This window comes from Macrobrachium nipponense, chromosome 16 (assembly GCF_015104395.2).
Source record: "Macrobrachium nipponense isolate FS-2020 chromosome 16, ASM1510439v2, whole genome shotgun sequence".
Classification (NCBI taxonomy): domain Eukaryota; kingdom Metazoa; phylum Arthropoda; class Malacostraca; order Decapoda; family Palaemonidae; genus Macrobrachium; species Macrobrachium nipponense.
The window spans coordinates 9588639-9610018 of record NC_087209.1 but is presented as its reverse complement, the minus strand read 5'-3'; the positions used below and the strand labels follow the sequence as shown (position 1 = coordinate 9610018).

The 21380-nt window shown below is 36.0% G+C and overlaps 1 protein-coding gene across 2 annotated transcripts in view; it reads right to left on the bottom strand.

Moving 5' to 3' along the window:
- The window catches only part of LOC135195574 (uncharacterized), a 50891-nt gene that overhangs the window by 18494 nt on the left and 11017 nt on the right, over positions 1-21380 (bottom strand). Inside the window, exon 1 of one of the 2 annotated variants that reach the window (XM_064221875.1) lies at positions 17708-18159. The exons of the other annotated variant lie outside the window; for it this stretch is intronic. The gene's annotated coding sequence lies outside the window, so the exon portion shown is untranslated. Of the gene's footprint in view, positions 1-17707; positions 18160-21380 lie in introns of those variants that run through there. 2 annotated transcript variants of the gene reach the window in all.

The following is a 21380-nucleotide window of genomic DNA, read 5'->3' as shown; positions in this document are numbered from 1 at the left end:
CTGAAAGGCTTTTAATCAGATGCAGAATAATATTACGATTATTTTTTTCACACTTCACGGGAGCACAAAGACACACACACACACACACACACACAGAGAGAGAGAGAGAGAGAGAGAGAGAGAGAGAGAGTGTTACAAGGAGTTACGAGGATTAGGATTTCTCAAAGGACTTATTAGTCCATCCTAAGAGGACACATCGTGGCATTCACACACACACACATACACACATACACACACAAAACAGAGAGAGAGAGAGAGAGAGAGAGAGAGAGATTTTCGAGTACCAATAAAGTCCCAGAAAGGGAGGAAGAGAAAATCATTCTCAAGTACCAATGAAATAACTTCCTGAGAGAGAGAGAGAGAGAGAGAGAGAGAGAGAGAGAGAATCATACTCGTATACCTATAAAATTCCTGAGAGAGAGAGAGAGAGAGAGAGAGAGAGAGAGAGAGAGACTGAGAGAGAGAGAGAAACCCCAATTACATCAAAACACGCGAGCGGATCTCCTGCAGCATCGGCGGCAGCAGCCATAGGTAAAACAGAAGCCGGAGTTTTATAATAACTATATAACGAGCGTCGAATTCAAAAGGGTATTGGACCGGAATGTGGGTTTGGTGTGTCCGAATTAGCATCACATTGACCAGTCGCGAGAAGAAAAAAAATAAATTGAATAAAATTCAATGGAATATTCAAATAGTCGAATGATAATATTAATTCATACCAATTAAATTCATTGTAGTTCTCGCCGTATTGTAATTTTCGAAATTAGCGATATCCAGGCGTTGGCAAATACCGAGGGGAGGGGGAGACGGGAGAGGGGGAGGGAGGGGAAGGGGAAGATGAGGGAGGAAGAAAGGAGAATATTCTGCGAATGAGGTGTTATCATTATTATTATTATTATTATTATTATTATTTTGGAAGAATGACCCTCTTTTAAATGAATTCTGTTGAATAAAATGACAGAATTCAGACGAATTCGCTGAATTTTGTCATTCTATTCAACATTATTATATTATTATTATTATTATTATTATTATTATTATTATTATTATTATTATTATATCCACCTGCCTTTGATGGAAACTTGCTTGTTAGATTTATATCCCTTACTAGTTTTTATCTTTTATTTTTTGGGAGAGCATCTAAAGATAATAGATGTTAATGACCTGCCCCAGCTAATGGATTGGGCGTTGGGGGGGGGGGGGGGGGGGGGTGTGTGGTTGGTACGGGTGGCTCGGTCCTTCCGAATTTGAGGGAAAGTCTCATCGGGGTTGATGCATTGCCCAAGGCCACCCGGTTGAAAACTTTCTCGGGGCGGGAGAGAGAATTGATGGCCGCTTTCTTAGTGAGGCCCGGTTGGGCGAGTGCCGAAATTCGAGACGATTTATTTGGCCAGGGGTGATGTCTTCCCAGGCGCACACGTCGAGGGGCTGCTGGTTTGAACTACGGGAGGTGGGGTGGGTGGGGTTGAGCTTATGCACAATGCATTTTAAGGGTCAAGAGGTTCCAGCAATACGATTTAATATTCAAGCCATCCATTTTAAGTTCCAGTGTTTCAAAAACCTCACAATCAAAAGTTTCTGCACCACCTTTGAAGTTTGAGCGTTACACTGGGAATTTCAGCACCAGGATTTAATATTCCAGCCTCCCATTTGAAGTTCCAGTGTCTCAAAAATTTCGCAGTCAAAAGTTTCTGCACCACCTTTGAAGTTCGAGCACCAGATTTGAAGTTTGAGCGTTGCACTGGAAATTCTAGCACCAGGATTTAATATTCCAGCCTCTCATTTGAAGTTCCAGTGTTTCAAAAACCTCACAGTCAAAAGTTTCAGCACCATCTTTGAAATTCGAGCATTACACTAGAAATTCCAGCACCAGGATTTAATATTCCAGTACCCCATTTGAATCTCCAAAGCTCCAGCAAGGATTATTTTTACAATTTCCAGCATTCATTTTGAAATTTCAGCAATAGACTTGAAGTTCCAGGATTCGCTGGAAGTTCCAGTGCCAGGATATGAAGTTCCAGCGTCACATTTGAAGCCCCAAAGTTCCAGCAATACGTTTGAAGTTCCAATGTCAAATTTAATTTGAAGTTTTAGCACTGCACTGGAAGTTCCAGCACCAGGATCAAATGTTCCAGCTTTCTATTTAAAGTTCCAGCACCAAATTTGAAGTTCAAACGTTATCTATGTAGGTCCAATGTTACCCTTGACATTCTAGCAACAGGAATACAATATTCCAGCCTTCCATTTAAAGTTGCAAAGTTCCAGCGCTACGTTTGAAGTTTCAGCATTACTCTTACAGTTCCAGCACTACACTGGAAGTTCCGGCACTAAATTTGAAGTTTCAGCATTACTCTTACAGTTCCAGGGCTACACTGGAAGTCCCGGCACCACTTTTGCAGTTCTAGTTCCAGGATTTAACAACGTTCCAGCACCACATATGAAGTTCCAGCACCAAAAGTACACATCCATCGCTTTATCCAAAGTTCCAGCACCACAATTTGAAACGCTCCATAAATCAAGCAACGCGACAAGCACAGCTGTTTCCAATTTCCAGATGAAAAACTAATGACACGTACTCTTGACCCCTTCCCTCCCACATCCCCCCCACCCCACCTTCCTCCCTCCCTCCCCCCGCCCCCCCCCTTTAAAAAATATAACGACATGTTCTCTGCAAAACAAGACGAGGTAAAAAAAACTGACTGGAAAATCTGATATCTCATTACCATTCGGCTATAATTTTCCAGTTCTGGAAAAGGGCCGGGCGCCGTGATCCACCGGTTGCTGTGAATATTGGATTTGTATATTTATGCAAATTTAATGAGGGCCCCACAAACACTGGATTGTTTTTGTTATTACTATTATTTTTGTTTTTTGTTTTTTCCCCGTTGCAGCTAACGCTCCATCCCTTGGCCTCCCCCACCCCTCAAAAAGAGAAAAAATACTAACGGTTGCATGAATTGTAGGAAATGGTCAAGGTACGATTTTATATTCGTTTTCATTTTATTGCACAAAGATAAAATATTCGACATTTTTCATGCTGAAGGAATTCGATGAAAAGATGTTCATATACAACATTACATAATTCTATTTTTCGGGGGTTTATCACAGTCTTCCAGTTCGACTGGGTGTATTTATAGTGTGGGAGGGTTCCGGGTGGCATCCTGCCTCCTTAAGAGTCCATCACTTTTCTTACTATGTGCGCTGTTTCCAGGAGCACACTCTTCTGCATGAGTCCTGGAGCTATTTCAGCCTCTAGTTTTCCCAGATTCCTTTTCAGGGATCTTAGGATCGTGCCTCCTAGTGCTCCTATGATTATGGGCACAATTTCCACTGGCATATCCCATATCCTTCTTATTTCTATTTTCAGGTCTTGATACTTATCCATTTTTTCCCTTTCTTTCTCTTCAACTCTGGTGTCCCACGGTACTGCGACATCAATGAGTGATACTTTCTTGATTTTGTCAATGAACGTCACGTCAATATTATTATTATTATTATTATTATTATTATTATTATTATTATTATTATTATTATTATTATTTGAAGGTAGGAGACCCTTTCTCAAACATGTTTTGTTAAAGATGATGGCAGCATCAGTGGAATTGATTTTATATATGGTCTTTTCAATTCTTCTTATTATTCTCTTCTCATCAGGGCTGATATTCGCTAATAGCTGGCCGATGTTCATACTTTGGTTAAGGAAATGTCTTATAAAAATACTAATTTATTGGTAAGACAACAGAAGTGGCGTATGGTCGCCGTAGAGTTTACAAGTTCCAACGTTTCCAACCGTATCATCCTTGAAAATGAACCGATGATATGGTTGAAAACGTTGGAACTTGTAAACTCTACGGCGACCACACGCCACTTCTGTTGTCTTATCAATAAATTAATATTTTTATAAGACATTTCCTTAACCAGAGTATGAACATCGGCCAGCTATTAGCGAATATCAGCCCTGATGAGAAGAGAATAATAAGAAGAATTGAAAAGACCATATATAAAATCAATTCCACTGATGCTGCCATCCTCTTTAACAAAACATATTATTATTATTATTATTATTATTATTATTATTATTATTATTATTATTAGTCTTTAGATATTAGTGAATTCCTGCAGGGTTAAGATATTAACTGCATTTAACCATTTATTCTATGCTAGTTACAAAAAGTTCTCAATAATTATACAGCTATAAAAATTATTATCATGATCAAATTCTTTAAATATTAGCAAATTCCTGCAGAATTAAAATATTCATTGTACTCCATCATTATGCTTACAAAGACTCAACATATTAATCTCTGTACTCATAAGTATTTAAAATGAAAGGAAGAACTTACAAGATAATTTGCCAAAAATAGAGTTACTAAGAAATATAAAAATAGTAAAATAGTAGAATTATCAGGGAAGATCTTACGCTCGAGATAGTTTGCATGGAATTACCATAACACTGAACCAAGATATAGTGGAACATTATACACCGAAAAGATAATGAAAAACTATTAAAGATAGTGAACATATTATGGCGAAAGGGTAGAGAATTAAAAAATATTAAAAAAAACTTAATGGAAAAGGGAAGGGTAAGACTTAAGAAAAAAAATAAAATGGAAGATGTTAAAACAATGTTGATAAAGCTACAAACTGGAAATGCATGAGAAGAGATACTGGAAATTTCACATCGACAAAATGAGATCTCAAGTCACTAGCCGCGTTCACAAGATACACGCCGAGAATAACGAGAAAGCGCTCGGTGGGGAAAACGTTTTGGAACTGGTTGGTGGAAAATACATAATAATAGAAAATATCTCCGGCATACACCAGCAGCGTTCAAAAGGTTTACCTCGTGAATAACATGAAAGCGCTCGGTAGGAAATGTTTTGTAAGAAATACTGGGAAATACAAATTGATGAAAAACGGTCTCTCTCGCGGCAGAGGCGTTCGTTCACAAGATATACCTCGGGTTTAACAAGAAAGCGCTCGGTAGAAAAACGTTTTGGAAGAAATACTGAGAGATACAAATGGATTAAAAACGGTCTCTCTCACGCTAGCCGCGTTCACAAGGTATACCTCGGGTTTAACAAGAAAGCGCTAGGTAGGAAAACGTTTTGCAAGAAATACTGAGGGATACAAATTGATGAAAAATGGCCTCTCTCACGCCAGCCGCGTTCACAAGGTATACCTCGGGTCTAACAAGAAAGCGCTCCGTGGGGGAAACGTTCTAGAACGGGGCCAATATGAGACCAGCCCCAAGACAAACAAGAATGTACACAATTAATAAAATAAAAGGACTCGCCCATACAGCAGCCGCGTTCTAGAGGTATACACCTCGAGAATGACGGGAAAGCGTTCTGGAATAGTGAGGTGGAACGTGCCGATATGAGACCAGCCCCTTTAATAGGGTGTTAGTCTCAAAAGTGTACAAGGACGCAAGATCCGACTTTTGTTGGAAGTCAATTGACTTTATCGTCTTTCCAGGTTGAATTCAATATGAAAAAGTGTGTTGTTTATATTGAATTACGACGTATTTGTTTACAAGAATTCAAAGTCTGGGTGAATTTTGGTGAATTCAATTTACTGTTTAGGTTTGAATTTATTTATTTATTTTTGTATTTATATTGAATTAAGACGTCTTTTTATTTTTTATAAGAATTCAAAGTCTGGGAGAATTTTGGTGAATTCAAATTGCTGTTTTGGTTTGAATTTATTTATTTATTTGGTTTACATTGAATTAAGACGTATTTTCCTTTTTATAAGAATTCAAAGTCTGGGCGAATTTTGATGAATTAAATTTACTGTTCAGGTTTGAATTTATTTATTAATTTTTTGCGTCTATATTGAATTAAGATGTATTTCTATTTTGTATAAGAATTCAAAGTATGGGTGAATTTTACGAATTCAATTTGTTGTGTTGGTTTGAATTCATGAATATTTATTTATTTATTCATTTATTTATTTATTTATTTATTTATTTATTTATTTATCTTTTGGTTTATATTGAATTAAGACTTATTTCTATTTTTTATAAGAATTCAAAGTATGAGTGAACTTTGTGAATTCAATTTATTGTTTTGGTTTGAATTCATTGATATTTATTTATTTTTTGTTGCTGTAATGTTTGGTTAATTTTTTCCTGTGTGTTTTATTTGTGATTGAATTCAATAGCATGTTTTTGTCTTACTATATTCATTTTACATGTGTGTGTGTGTGTGTGTTCGCGCTCGGAGAGAGAGAGAGAGAGAGAGAGAGAGAGAGAGAGAGAGAGAGAGAGAGTATATGAAATGTTTGTGCAGACCTGCGTGAGAAAGAGAGAGAGAGAGAGCGGGAGATGGTATATGAAATATTTGTGCAGGCCTGCGAGAGAGAGAGAGAGAGAGAGAGAGAGAGAGTGAGTATATGAAACATGCTTGCAAGCAGAGAGAGAGAAGAGAGAGAGAGAGAGAGAGAGAGAGAGAGAGTGTATGAAACATGTTTGCAAGCCTGCGAGAGAGAGAGAGAGAGAGAGAGAGAGAGAGAGAGAGAGAGAGAGAGAGAAATAAAATGTGTGCGGGAGAGAGAAAGAGTAAATGAAATTAGTGTTGGCGCTATGTTTGTGGTTGTGTGTGTGTGTGTGTGTGGAGAGAGAGAGAGAGAGAGAGAGAGAGAGAGAGAGAGAGAGAGATTATCACGCGATTCCTCCCAAACTCAAAACTGCATAAATCTTTGCGCCGTAAGTTTTAATGGTCGAATAATATTTTCGCGGGCGGAAACTTTCACGAATGCAATTTGGCCAAGCTTTTATTTGGTTACGTTATTTTAAAATGGTCTTGTGGAATTTCTGGTGCGTTTAATTTATTTCGGTGTGAGGTTGCGAGCCTGACGTAGCAATCCAGAAGAAAATGGGTTCCATTTTGCCTATTTTTTGTTGATTTTTATATGTTATTTCTTGTGTTTAATTGAGTTTCGAAATTGCGATCCAATAGAAGCTTGATTTGGGGAACCTGAGTAGAACGTAAAGTCCCAAAGCGCCGCTATGTCACTGCTCCCTAACTCTAAAGAAACTAGGAATCAAAATATATAGAAAACCAGAAGCAGGATGAGTATTCCAAAGCTTGGTAGTCAAAGGGAAAAAGATGGTCACGTGCAGGTTTTTTTATGTAATTATATACCTTTGGAAATGTATGACGTCATTCATCTAGAAAAAAGAATATCATTAAAGTCAAAATCATGAGGAAAAACATCAGCCAAAAAATATGAGCAAAATTTAGATCATGAAAACAAAAATCCATAAAAAATTCATAAAATTATTATCATGAGTAAAAAAAATCTTGCTAGAAAAATGAGTAAGAAAATCTGCTAGACAAATGAGTAAAAAAAATCTGCTACAAAAATTAGTAAAAAAAATCTGCTAAAAAAATGAGTTGAAAAAGTCTGCTAGAAAAATGAGGAAAAAAAATCTGCTAGAAAAATGAGTAAAAAACATCTGATACAAAAAATGAGTAAAAAAAAATCTGCTAGAAAAATTAGTAAAAAAAATCTGCTAGAAAAATGAGTAAAAAAAATCTGCTAGAAAAATGAATTTTAAAAATCTGCTAGAAAAATGAATTAAAAAAAATCTGCTAGAAAAATGAGTAAATAAAACTGCTAGAAAAATTAGTAGAAAAAATCTGCTAGAAAAATTAGAAAAAATCTGCTAGAAAAATGAGTACAAACAAAAATTAGCCATAACATAATAATGAAATCAAAATCATGTCTTACAAAAATCAGCTAGAAAAACCATGAGCAAAAAAAAAAAAAAAAAAAAAAAAAAAACAGTAAAAGAAAAAAACTCAAAATAATTAGAAGAGAAAAAATTAGCCAGTAAAAATGGATCAAAACAAAATCATGAATTATGAACAATCATTCAAAACCCAAAAAGAAATTCAGTCAAATCAAGAAAAGGAAAAATGAAAACACAATAGAAAAAATTTATGAATCCACCACAAAATTAAGTAAAAAAAAAAAAAAAAAAAAAGCAAACGACAATGAGGGAGAAATCTTTATTGTGTTTTGGTATAATAAACTCCTCATACAATGGACGCTGCTTTAATTGTTCCCTTGGGAATAATGGAAGAAATGAATAAGACTTTTTGGGGTTGTCAATGAAGGAGCATTAACGTAACTCTCAATGCAGATTGGGAGAGCGCATGACATCATGGGAAATAACCCCCCAATCCCCCCTTCGTGAGAGGTGGGGAGACTATTCTCAGATAATTATAAACATCGAGGGGGGGGGGGAGTATATTTTGTAAAGGGATATAACACGAGTACAGGAAACTGGTGCTGTCTTAAACAGGGGGATATAACACGAGTATAGGGAATTGGTGTTGTCTTAAACAGGAGGATATAAAATGAGTATAGAAAATTGGTGTTGTCTTAAATAGGGGTAAACAGGGGGATATAAAATGAGTACAGGAAACTGGTGTTGTCTTAAACAGGGGGATATAAAATGAGTAAAGGGAATTGTTGTCTTAAACAAAGGGATATAACATGGTATAGGAAATTAATGTTGTCTTAAACAAGTGGATATAAAATGAGTGAAGGAAATTGTTATCTTAAACAGAGGGATATAACATGGTATAGGAAATTGGTGATGTCTTAAACAGGGGGATATAAAATGAATATTGGGAGTTGTTGTTGTTTTAAACAAGTGGTTATAAAATGAGTACAGGAAATTGGTGTTGTCTTAAACAGAGGGATATAACATGGTATAGGAAATTGATGTTCTCTTAAATAGGGGGGATATAAAATGAGTATAGGAAACTGGTGTTGTCTTAAACAGAAGGAAGTAAAATGAGTAAAGGAAATTGTTTTCTTAAACAGAGGGATATAACATGGTATAGGAAATCGGTGTTGTCTTAAACAGGGGGATATAAAAGGAATATTGGGAATTGATGTTGTCTTAAACAGGGGGATACAATATGAGTATAGGAAATTTGCATAGTCTTAAACAGGGCCCTAATGGGAGGAGGATATAAGATGTATTTAGTATAGAAAAAAAAAGTAGTTTATTGAGAAAATACTTAACAAGATCTCCACATGGGAGGTCAATATCGAGGTTAATATTTATGTATATGGAAGGGGAAGAATATGCTGGGGGGGGGGGGTACAAGGTATAAAATTCGTATGGAAAATGAGTGTTTTCTTTAAAAAAATATTCCATACGTGGAATGTCAACATACTTAGAAGATGTTTATTATCATTGAAAGGGATCAACAATACTTTGTAGGGGAATACAAAATATAAAGAGAAGACCGACATTTAATAAACTGTAATTTAAACATTTGGACAACTATTACGATGAAGAATATTTAACCAATGGAACGATGATGGCCATAATAATCACTTATTTACGGGTTCAATAACCCATGCGCCTGAGGCATGGAACTTCATCCCATGAGTAAATGAAACGAACGTGAATGGGAAATACTTAAGATATAAGATTAAACTATAAATGTAATGGCTATTGAGGGAGTTATAATGATAATGGTATTAAATAAGATACAGAAAATAACTATGGCGACATCTGTGATGATAATGAAAATAGGGGAAAACCGACTTAGATGTATGGGGAGATCTACCAAAAGAAAAAGAAAGAAAAAAAGTCCACAAATTGAAAAAAAAATCACTTTAAAAATTGTGGGATTAGTTTTTTTCCTTTTTCTTAACAGCCAAAATTCTTGGCGTGTCCACCCTCTCGTTTATATCTATGGGAGATTGCGCCCCCACCCCCACCCCCCCACCCCCTCAAAAAAATATATGTATATATATATATATATATATATATATATATATATATATATATATATATATATATATAATCACTTTAAAAATTGTGGGATTAGTTTTTTCTTTTTCTTTAAAAGCCAAAATTCTTGGCGTTTCCACCCTCTTGTTTATATATCTATGGGAGATCTGTCATAGAAAAAAAAACACACTAATTGAAAAAAAAATAATTTTAAAAACCTCGTGGTATTTTTTTTTTAAAGCCCAAAACTTGGAGTGTTCAGCCCCTCGTAACTCCGCCTAGGTGCAGCAAAAGTAATACATTTTTGTATTCGGCCTCAAGAGACTTCGACGTTGTAGCAATATGAAACTGTGTGTAGCAACGCGTGTCTGTGTGTGTCAGTGTAGATGTGTATATTTTTGTGTAGATGTGTGTAACTCCGTGCAGCTGTTTGTAACTCTTTGTAGCTCTGCGTACCTGTGTGTGTGTGTTTCTGTGTAGCTAAGTGTGTCCCTGTGTAGATATGGGTGTCTCTGTGTAGGGTTATGTTTCTTTGTATAGCTATGTGTGTATGTGTCTTGGAAGCTCTGTGTGTATGTGTCTTGGAAGCTCTGTGTACGTAGGTGTGTGCCTTTAAGCAGTGTTGTGTATCTATTGATGTCTCTGTTTGTGTCTCTGTGTAGGTGTATATCTCTGTGCAGCGGTGAGTCTCTATGTAAAACAGTGTATCCAGAGAGTTCCGTAGGAGTACAGTTACATGGCACTACTTATATTTTTAGGAATACGACAGACACTTCTGTTTTCTGGCCTCCAAAAGGCTTGTCGTCGAATTTTGCTGAATTTCGGTTTCTGGGGACTTTAGTATATAATATACCAAGACTTCTGGTCCTGAGGGAACAAGGAATCTATAATAATAATAATAATAATAATAATAATAATAATAATAATAATAATAATAATAATAAATATCACTGCTTCTTCTTTCTCAAACGGGTGAGGTACAACTCTTCAAGAGTCTCTCGGTCCCTAAAGACAAGGACGTGAACACACAGCAACAGATGCGTCTGGCCCCCCTCACCTCCCCCCCTCATTACCCCTACCCCTCCCAAGATGACGTGGAAACACACACACATACACACACACGCACACTCACTTCCTTCTCTTACTCCTCCTTCAAGAGCAAACACTGCCGAAGAGTTCGTCAGTATCTGCGAATCAGAGAGTTTGTAAACGCATCAGAGATTAGGTTAAATAGGGCAGGTTATACTTGAAGGAGATGAGGAGGTAAATAGGGAGGAGGTTATTTTCAGAGAGTGGGAGGTCAGTATGGACGTTTATACTTCTTAACGTATCGTAGGTAAATAGGGAAGGTTATACACCTGGAAGTAAGTAGGGTAGCTTATACGTTTTGGATCGCGAATGTAAATAGGGGACCATATAAACTTTGGAATTAATAGGGCAGCGCACAAACTCAGAAGCAAATAAGGCAGCTTATACATTTCGGAACACGAATGCAAATAGGGCACCATATAAACGTTGAAACAAATAGGGCAGCACGCAAACTTTGAAGTAAATAAGGCAACTTAAAATTACATTTTGGAATGAATAGGACAGCTCATACGCTTCGGAACACGGAGTTAAATAGGGCGCCTTATACATTTTGGAACAAAAAGGTAAATATGGTAACTTGTAATCTTTGGTATAAATAGGGCAGCTTATACATTATGGAGCATGAAGCATACAGTATAACCCACGCCTTATGGACCACCAGTCAGGTATAAGGTAGCTCGTACCTTATAAAACAAATCTAAATAAGGCATCTGGTATCTTATTTAGATATGATACGAACTAATCGAAATAAGATAGCTCGTACCTTCCACAATCCAAAGTACGAATCGCGCGCACCGCAGCTCCCTGCCAGGAGCGGCACGTAGCTCAAGTATACGTGCAATTCGTACCCAAAGGATTACGAAAACTTGAAACGAGACGGCAGACGAAATATCTCGTGCTTTTCGAAATCCAGAACGTTTACTTTTTTAAACTTCAGAAAAAAAAGAGGGGAACGAATGAGAAGGTTTGAAGTGTGTAAAGTACGAGGGTTGAGGGAGGGTATAGGGAGGGGGGGGGGGAGAGGGAAGGGAGGGGGAGAGGGATGAATGATGAAAGACCTCCCTTGTGGCATTGGATGAATGAACCAGGCTAGGTTACGAAAAGCGTATATAATGTTCCCAGACACACACACATACACGCAATTCCATTCATGCCACGTCCAACTCGCGACCCCATGCTATGCAGGCCATAATAAAGCTTACTGGGTCCGTAAAGGTGGGGGGCGGGGGGTGGGGGGGGGGGGGGGGGGGGGGGACCTAACGCCAAAATGACCCCAAAAAAGGACAACCCCCTCCCCCTCCCCCTCTTAAGTCTTCCAACACCCCTGGCGTTATTATTGGGATCGTATACTCGGCTTATTTCTGGAGCATTAGAACTGGGTTAGACTACATTTTTATATATTTAAATTTCGGCATTTTTCATATTGTGATACCCGTCTTAATTATTTTTTTTATATATATTTAAATTACACATACACACACACACATATATATATATCCAACAAGTTTTACATTTTAGTTATATTAATTTACTTATAATACTTGACGTATTTTACTATAACCTGAGATTCGTGTCAAAGGTCACCCCAGAATAACTTTGGTTGACCTGATTTAGCTTCGTCTCAAAGGTCAACCCAAAATTAACAAGGATATAACGCTACCTAAATCAAAGACGATATATTACAAAACACTAATCTTCACTTTGGCTTCACTTCATAAAGGATTTAATTTTATATTTTTTTTTCACTGGTAATTTCAAAATAATTTGACGCGACTGTCTGACATATTAGAGATTATTGAAAAAAATAATTAGTTTAGAGAATATGATGATGATGCAAGACTGAAGTGTATAATTGCATTACTTTCAGTATTGGAAGAAAAAATCTTTACAAAATAAATCTGTAGGAAATACTTATTATAACTCTCTCTCTCTCTCTCTCTCTCTCTCTCTCTCTCTCTCTCTCTCTCTCTCCTACTACCACTATCTTCCTGTTTGTCTGTCTGTTTCTCTCTCCATCTCTCTCTCTCTCTCTCTCAACAACACCTACGTGCACTTACCATACAAAACATTTCTATGACCCCGAACAGAACAGAACAGAACAGAGAGAGAGAGAGAGAGAGAGAGAGAGAGAGAGAGAGAGAGAGAGAGACTGATCACAGCACGATACGGAAACTCTGAAGAACAACGACGAGTGAGAGAGACAAATATCTCCATAAATAACGGACGGGCAGAGAGAGAGAGAGAGAGAGAAACCTTGAGAGAGTAGAGACCCTGAGAGACGGAGAGAGAGACGAGGTGACCCCCTTCTGTCGCAGGCAAAACATCTGGGATTAAATGGCTAACGAATGGACGCAAAGGAGCACCAGGAGGCGAACGCTGGAATGGAGCGTGAGACGAGGGGGAGAGGCAACAGATGTGTTGAGGGGGGGGGGGGAGGGGGGCGGGGGTCGGGGGTCGGGGGAGCATGGCGCCCCCAAAACGAACTATGAAGTCCACGGAGCGTTTCGCAGAGACGGGGGAACTGTGGCGAGGGTTGCAAGAGAGCATCGTGCAAAAATAAAGATTGGTAAAGGAGCATTCCACATATGTAATAGATGAAGGGTTACCAAAGGAGCATTTTACAATGACGAGTAATTAAAAAAAGAGCGGTAATTAAAAGGAGCATCTCAGAGACGGTGAGCTGGGGGAGGAAAAAGGGTTACAAGAGAGCATTCATTGCATGTGGGTGAAGGGTTATGAAGAGAGCATTGCACATGGATAAAGTGAGCATTACACATAAAGGTGTTATTAAACGGTTGCTAAGGAGCATTACAGACAAAGAATTCTTAAGGGAGCATTACAAGTAGATCAACTGTTACTAAGGGAACCGTAAACATAGGGTTGTAAAGGAGCATTGTATGTAGAAATAGGGTTACAAGAGGCATTTGCATTGCACAGAGACATAGGGTTATTTATGGAGCGTTATCCATAAGACAAATGGTTATCAAAGGAGCATTACACATAGATAAAAGGTTACAAGAGAGCATTGCATGCAAGTAAAGGGTTACAAGAGAGCTTTGCATGCAAGTAAAGGGTTACAAGAGAGCTTTGCATATAGATGAAAGGTTACAAGAGAGCTTTGCATATAGATGAAAGGTTACAAGAGAGCTTTGCATATAGATAAAGGGTTACAAGAGAGCTTTGCATATAGATGAAGGGTTACAAGAGAGCTTTGCATATAGATGAAAGGTTACAAGAGAGCTTTGCGTATAGATGAAAGGTTACAGGAGAGCATTGCATTCAAATAAAGGGTTATAAAACAGCTTTGCATATAGATAAAGGGTTTCAAGAGAGTTTTGCATATAGATAAAGGGTTACAGAAGAGCATTACATATAAATAAAGGGTTATAAGAGTGCACTGCATATAAATAAAGTGTTACAAGAGAGCATTTGATATGGAAAGAGGGGTTCAAGAGAGCTTTGCATATAGATAAAGGGTTACAGCAGAGCACTGCATATGTAAAAAGGGTTGCAAAAGAGTTTTGTACATATAAATGGTTACGAGAAGGCAATGTACTTAAATATAGGGTTACAAGAGAGCATTGTATATAGATGAAGGGTTTCAATAGGGCTCTATATATAGATAAAGGGTTACAGGAGAGCTTTGCATATAAATAGATATAAAAAAAGCTTTGCATTTAAATGAAGAGTTACAAGAGAGCTTTGCTACAAATAAAGGGTAACAAGAGAGAATTGCATATAAATAAATGGTTATGGAAAATCTTTGCATATCAATAAAGGGTTACAAGAGAACTTTGCATATAAATAAAGGGTTACAAGAGAACTTGCATGTAGATAAAGGGGTTACCAAAGTAACATTTCACACTAACAAGAAGTTACGAAGAGGAGGAAGAGTTGCAGAAGACCATCGCACAAATGCAAGCGCAAACACGCAATATGTACAAAACTCCCGAAGAACCAGGAAATCTAAACGAATAATAAAAACAGATTCCGTCCAGGGAGCTTCTGACTGAACCGTTTCGAATAAGGAGCTCAAAATCACCCCGGTTACGAAAAGCTCTATTCCAGAAGAGTCTCGGAGGAGGTGGAGGAGGTGGTTCGACTTATAATAATGCATACGCGTGTCGAAATCGACACTCCTCAAAAAAATAAATAAATAAATAAAAGGATTCGACGTACGATCGACATGAGAAATGCAGAGAGGCTGAAAGGCGGAGAAAAGGGAGCGTTGATAATAATCTTTTTATAGAGAGAGAGAGAGAGAGAGAGAGAGAGAGAGAGAGAGAGAGAGAGAGAGAGAAGGTTGGGGGGAGGGGGGAGGGCTGCAACATCCTTTGCAGAGCCTTTCGATGCTGATATGACATAATTGGGGACGATGCAGCTGCAAGTTGCGTAATGGTATGTGCGTATTTGTGTTTGTGAGTGTTTGTGTGTGTCTATGTGTGAGAGAGGTTTAGTCTGTGTCAGTGTATTTGTAGGTGAGTGTTTGTGTGTGCCAATGTGTTTGTGTTTATGTCAGAGTATTTGTGTGTATGTGTTTGTCTGTGAGTGTCTGTGTGCTTTTGTCAGTATGTGTTTGCTTGTCTGTGATGTTTGATGTGTCTGCGTGCAAATTTGTGTATATGCTACCGTGTTTGTGTATTTGTGTCTGTTGTGTCTTTTCGTGTGCTTGTTAAGTTTGTGCGCGTTTGTGTATATGTTTGTGTGTGGTTTGATACGCACAAGACGAGAGATATAGACTAGGAAAATCATGCTAAAGAATTCGACTCACAAAACCGACATTTATCATAAAAAGTTCGGTTTAGGTCACAGAAGGACGAACCAGCCGAGCTGGCCTAAACTTGGAGTGAGTATGGGAAACTCAGCGAACATTAGTTGGAATAAGGAATATATGAATTGGAAAAAGGAACAGACTCGTTGGAATGGGTATACTCATTGGAATAAGGAATATATGAATTGGAAAAAGGAATAGACTCTTTGGAATAGGGAATACTCTTTGGAATGGGGAATATATGAATTGGAAAAAGGAATAGACTCGTTGGAATAGGGAATATATGAAATGGAATAAGGAATAATATGAATTTGTAAAAGGAATAGACTCACTGGAATATGGAATATATGAATTGGAATAAAGAAAAGACTCACTGGAATAAGGAATATATGGATTGGAAAATAAGTAAATGTACTCATGGAATAAGGAATATATTCACTGGGATAATGAATATATAAATTGGAATAATTAATATATTAATTGGAGTAAGAACTATATTCACTTGAATAAGGAATATATCAAATGGAATATGGTATATAAATTAGAGTAATTATTACATGAAATGGAATAAGAAATATATTAATTCGAATAAGGAATAGATTAGTTGGAATGAGGAATATATTAACTGAAATAAGGAATATATTTATTGGAATAATTAACAAATCAATAGGAATAAGGAATATATTAATTGGAATAAATATGTTTATTGGAATAGATATATCAATTGGAGTAAGTAATATATAAATTGGAATAAATATAATAATTGGAATAAAGAATATATTTATTGGCATAAGGAATATATTACTGGATTAAGGAATATATTGATTGAATCGAGGAATATATCATTGGAATAACGAATATATTAGAATAAGGAATATATATCTTAGAATAAATAATATATTAATTGGAATAAGGAATATATCAACTGTAATATGGAATATATCAACTGAAATAAGGAATATATCAACTGGATCAGCTGGAATAAGGAATAAATTAACTGGAATAAGGGATATATAAGAGCAGAGGAAGACAGCAACATTAAGATATATTGATCTCCTAATTTAAGTATTGCAACGATCAACATTTGCAACAGAAAATACCGCCATGCAAATAATGTGGGGGGAGTGGGGGCGATGACACACTGTTGGTGGGGACTTATTTCCATCAAACTATTAAAAAAAAGCGTTAGATTCAATCTGGTATTTGTTTATAATCAGAATAATTTTTTCCATTACGTAAATTTATGGTGAGTGTGTATTAAGTATAGCCTCTCTCTCTCTATATATACGTATGTGTAATATATAGATATATAATATATATAATATATATATTATATATATATTACGTATATACATATATATATGATATGTAGCTATATATCTATGAAATAACACACTAAATATATATCTATATATATATATAAATATATTAAATATATATATATATAATATTTACTTTCTATACGCTCGTAATTTAACAAAATGAACACGGTAAATAAAAGATAAAAAAGAATTGGTGACACAAAATTCAATTATACGATATTCCGCCCTCCTTTCCATTAGAGAAGAAACATAATTTCATCCTTAATAACTTTTTTTTTTTCAAGTCGAGACGCAGTAATTAATTATACCGAGATTAAAATCACTTCTTTTCATTCGGTAGAAGTTGAAATTAATAAAATAAATAAACTATGAAAAGAATTGCTCATTTTTCGTCACACGAACGCATGAAACTTTATATTGCTAAAACATCAAGGCAAAAAATATTCAAAATTGGATTCATTATGTTAACGGATAAGTTACACCAATGAATAATACATACATACATACATACATATATAATATATATATATATATATATCTTTTTTTTTATACATCATATATATATATATATATATTAGAGAGAGAGAGAGAGAGAGAGAGAGAGAGAGAGAGAGAGAGAGAGAGAGAGAGAGAATAGAATAACAGAAGAAAAAGATACAGAAAGACGGACAAGAGCTCCATTTATTTATCAATACCCAAAATGGCATAATCATTAATCAAGACACGCCCTAATTCCTTAAAAAAAAAAAAACAACTTACCCATTAAACCAGACAGATGGACCCACAGCCTCGCGTGTGATATTCACGTGTGTGATCACTGGTCCCGCCACAACGTCCTAAGTCCACTTCCATTTTTCGGCTATTTTCTCCTTTATCTTATAAGTTAAAATCTACTTTGGCGACGTTATTTAATCCTCTGGAATATTCGGAAAATATATGTATACTCCGTTAGACTATATCAGTATCTCGTGAGAGCGTTAATATCATAGAAATTAATAACATCATCTTGACAAGTTGATTGGCGTTCGGAAATCACGGTTGCCATGTTGGATTATAGCTTAAGATCCTCAATTTATTCAAATACGAAAACCTCTCTTATATAATTTCATTAAACGGAGAGTAAGGGCGGTTAAGCGTTCTTATTTCAAACGAGGTTGCGCCCCGCGCGTACTACAACACAAGAGCTCCTATGGACATTATACGGCGTTGGACGTTTAGGGAAAACTAAGCGGAGGACATTCGAAACCCCCTCCGCTCTCTCTCTCTCTCTCTCACCACCTGCCGACGTTGTCGTACCGAACGCCACACGGCCGGCGCTGCCTGACGTACGATTTAAGTCCGTGCAAATCCTTTCGACGTGATTTATGACCATTTATGCGTTTTGAAGTCGCGTCGACGAACGCGCACGTCAATTTATTCAACGACGAATAAATGACGAGGTGAATAGATACCGCAGAACGTCAGGAAGACGTTTAAATAACGGCTTGAGAGTCTGCCACTTCTGCCGGAGGAAATCACAGATGAGGTAACCGTCGTTTAGAGAGACTGCGATGTTGTCATCAACAGAGACACATACACTTACACACTTTACCCGGGTAATAAGCTGCTCTCTCTCCTCTCTCTCTCTCTCTCTCTCGCTTGCGCTATTGCCTTCATACTGGGGACTATTCATTACTGCAGGATAAGAGCTATTATTATTATTATTATTATTATTATTATTATTATTATTATTATTATTATTAATTTTACATGACGCTTAGATTAAAATGGTAAGGTTATAAGTAAAGTTGTTTAATAAACCCTTGAGATGTATACGAGACTGGGCGTGTTTCCAATATAGCATTACGTAAAATACCTAAAAAAACACAAACAAATACTTGAGACAAACTTGGTGTCTGTTAGCATTAGAGAATGTAGATAAAGTTATAGCCGTAATATTTAAAAAAGTGAGCTGAAATAATAATAATAATAATAATAATAATAATAATAATAATAATAATAATAATAATAATAATAACTAATAATAATAATAAAATGAATGGTACTAAAGTAAGTGTGTCTTAGCATTATAGAATTCGGTAAACTTGGAAACCGTCATATACACACCATTCTCCCACATCGCCCCCCCCCCCCCCACCCCCCCGGGCCCCCCCCCGGCCCCCCCGCCCCCCCCAAAAAAAAACAGACGCAAGATTTAAAAAATAAATAAAAAATAAAAATAAGAAAAAAACAATCGCCATAAGATAATCTCACTAGGAGATTAGTGGCAAAAAAAAAAAACGGCAAAATTAAAAAATAAATCAATACTGAAAAAAAATTATAAAGATCGTAAAAAAACAATCTAAAACAATAAAAATTTAATCTCACTAGGAGGGGATAGTAAAAAAAAAAACTGCAAAATTAAAAAAATAAATCAATGCTGAGAATTAAAAAAAAACTTATAAAAATCGAAAAAAAACAATCTCCATAAAATAATCTCACTAGGAGGTTAGTGCAAAAAAAAAACAAAAAAAAAAAAAAAAAATGCAAAATTAAAAAATAAATCAATACTGACAATACAAAAAAAAATAAATAAATATAAAAACTATATAAAATCTCGGTAGGAGAATACTGCCGTCAGTGCACCTCACGCGGCGCACTGCAAACATTATTTAACGTTCTTTGCAGAGTCCCTTCGGGCGACTAGCTGAAACCGCTTTCATTCCTTTTAATGTACCTCCGTTCATATTCTCTTTCTTCCATCTTTCAAAGTCTTGTTTACCCTCAATTTCCCTTCCAGCGATGAATGACATAATAGTTCCCAGCACTTGTCCTTTGGAATAGAATATAAATTTCTGCCACGGGTCAAGCACTGGGACGTATGAGGTCATTCAACGATGATAGAAGGGAAATTGAGAATAAAAGGTTTGAAAGGTGTAACAGGAGGATTGATTGATTGATTGTGAGTTATCTGGCGTCACAAATACCATGGTCACTGACGCCGATGTAATGTAGGAAAGCCTCGAAGCAGTTGCGCTTTAATATGCAAGGAGGTACAGTAAAAGGAAGGTGAAATAACTGTTGGGAGAGAGTTCAGGGAAGTAAGATGGAAGAAAGGGAATAAGAACGGAGGTACGGTAAAGGGAATGCAAGGGGGTTTGCAGTTAGGGACCTGCAGAAGGGGACGCTGCTATGAACATTAAGTAACGCTTACAGTACGCCATGCGAGGCGAACTGACGTCACTATCACCCTTACAGGAGCGTTTGGCTTTGGGGCTATATTTCATACGTTATTAATTTTGTTTTTGATAGAAAAAGTGAAAAATAAAATCAAATTACAATGACACCCATTAACCTATATTTCATAGGTCATTAAATTGCTTTTGACAGAAAAAAAAGTCAAAAGTAAAAAATTAAATCAAATTAAAATGACATCCACGAAAAAGTAAAAAATATAATAAAATTAATATGACACACAAGACATTTACCTTTAACCTATATTTCATATGCCATTAAAAGTGTTTCTATGACAGAAAAAAATGTAAAAAACAAAATAGGATTAAAATGACACCCACGGCATTTGTCTTTGAACTATATTTCTAACGCCATTTTTTTCTTGACAGAAAAAAAAAGTAAAAAATAAAGTTAGATGAAAATGACACCCACGACATTTGCCTCTGAACTATATAGCTTACTACACTAAAAATAAAATAATAACACAAATCGACAGAAAAAAAAAAAGGTAAAAAGTCAAACACAGAATGTATAAGTAACACGAACCCGTCTGATGCGGAATCTAATCCAATTTAAAAAAGAACCTTCTAAATCTCTTAAGTTATATAGAGGATCCGATCCTATTTCATCCTATAAATCTTCTAAAGGATCTTCTCTGATAAGATATAAGGCTCTAATAAATGTTATTGGGATGGGTGGGGGGGGGGGGGGGAGGTGAGGTGAGGTTAATAAGGAAAATGGAATTCAGTCCTAGTTTTCTGTCGCGTATCAGATTCCTGCTCGGATGGAATTGGGAATTGTGGTAATTTGCTGATGTGAAAACTATTATAATATATATATATATATATAATATATATATAATATATATATATATATAATATATATAATTATAGATATATATACTATATATATATATATATATATATATGTATATATATATATACATAGTATATATGATATATATATATATATATTATATATATATATATATAACTATATATAGATATATATACAATACACACACACACACACAGACACACACATATATATATATATATATATATATATATATATATACATATATATATATATATATATATATATATATATATATATATATATTATATATATATATTATATAAGCGAATACCACAGGAAAATGACAGGTAGAAGGTCAATACCAAACACTTTCGCCTTTATTCGGGCATTCGTACCTCGA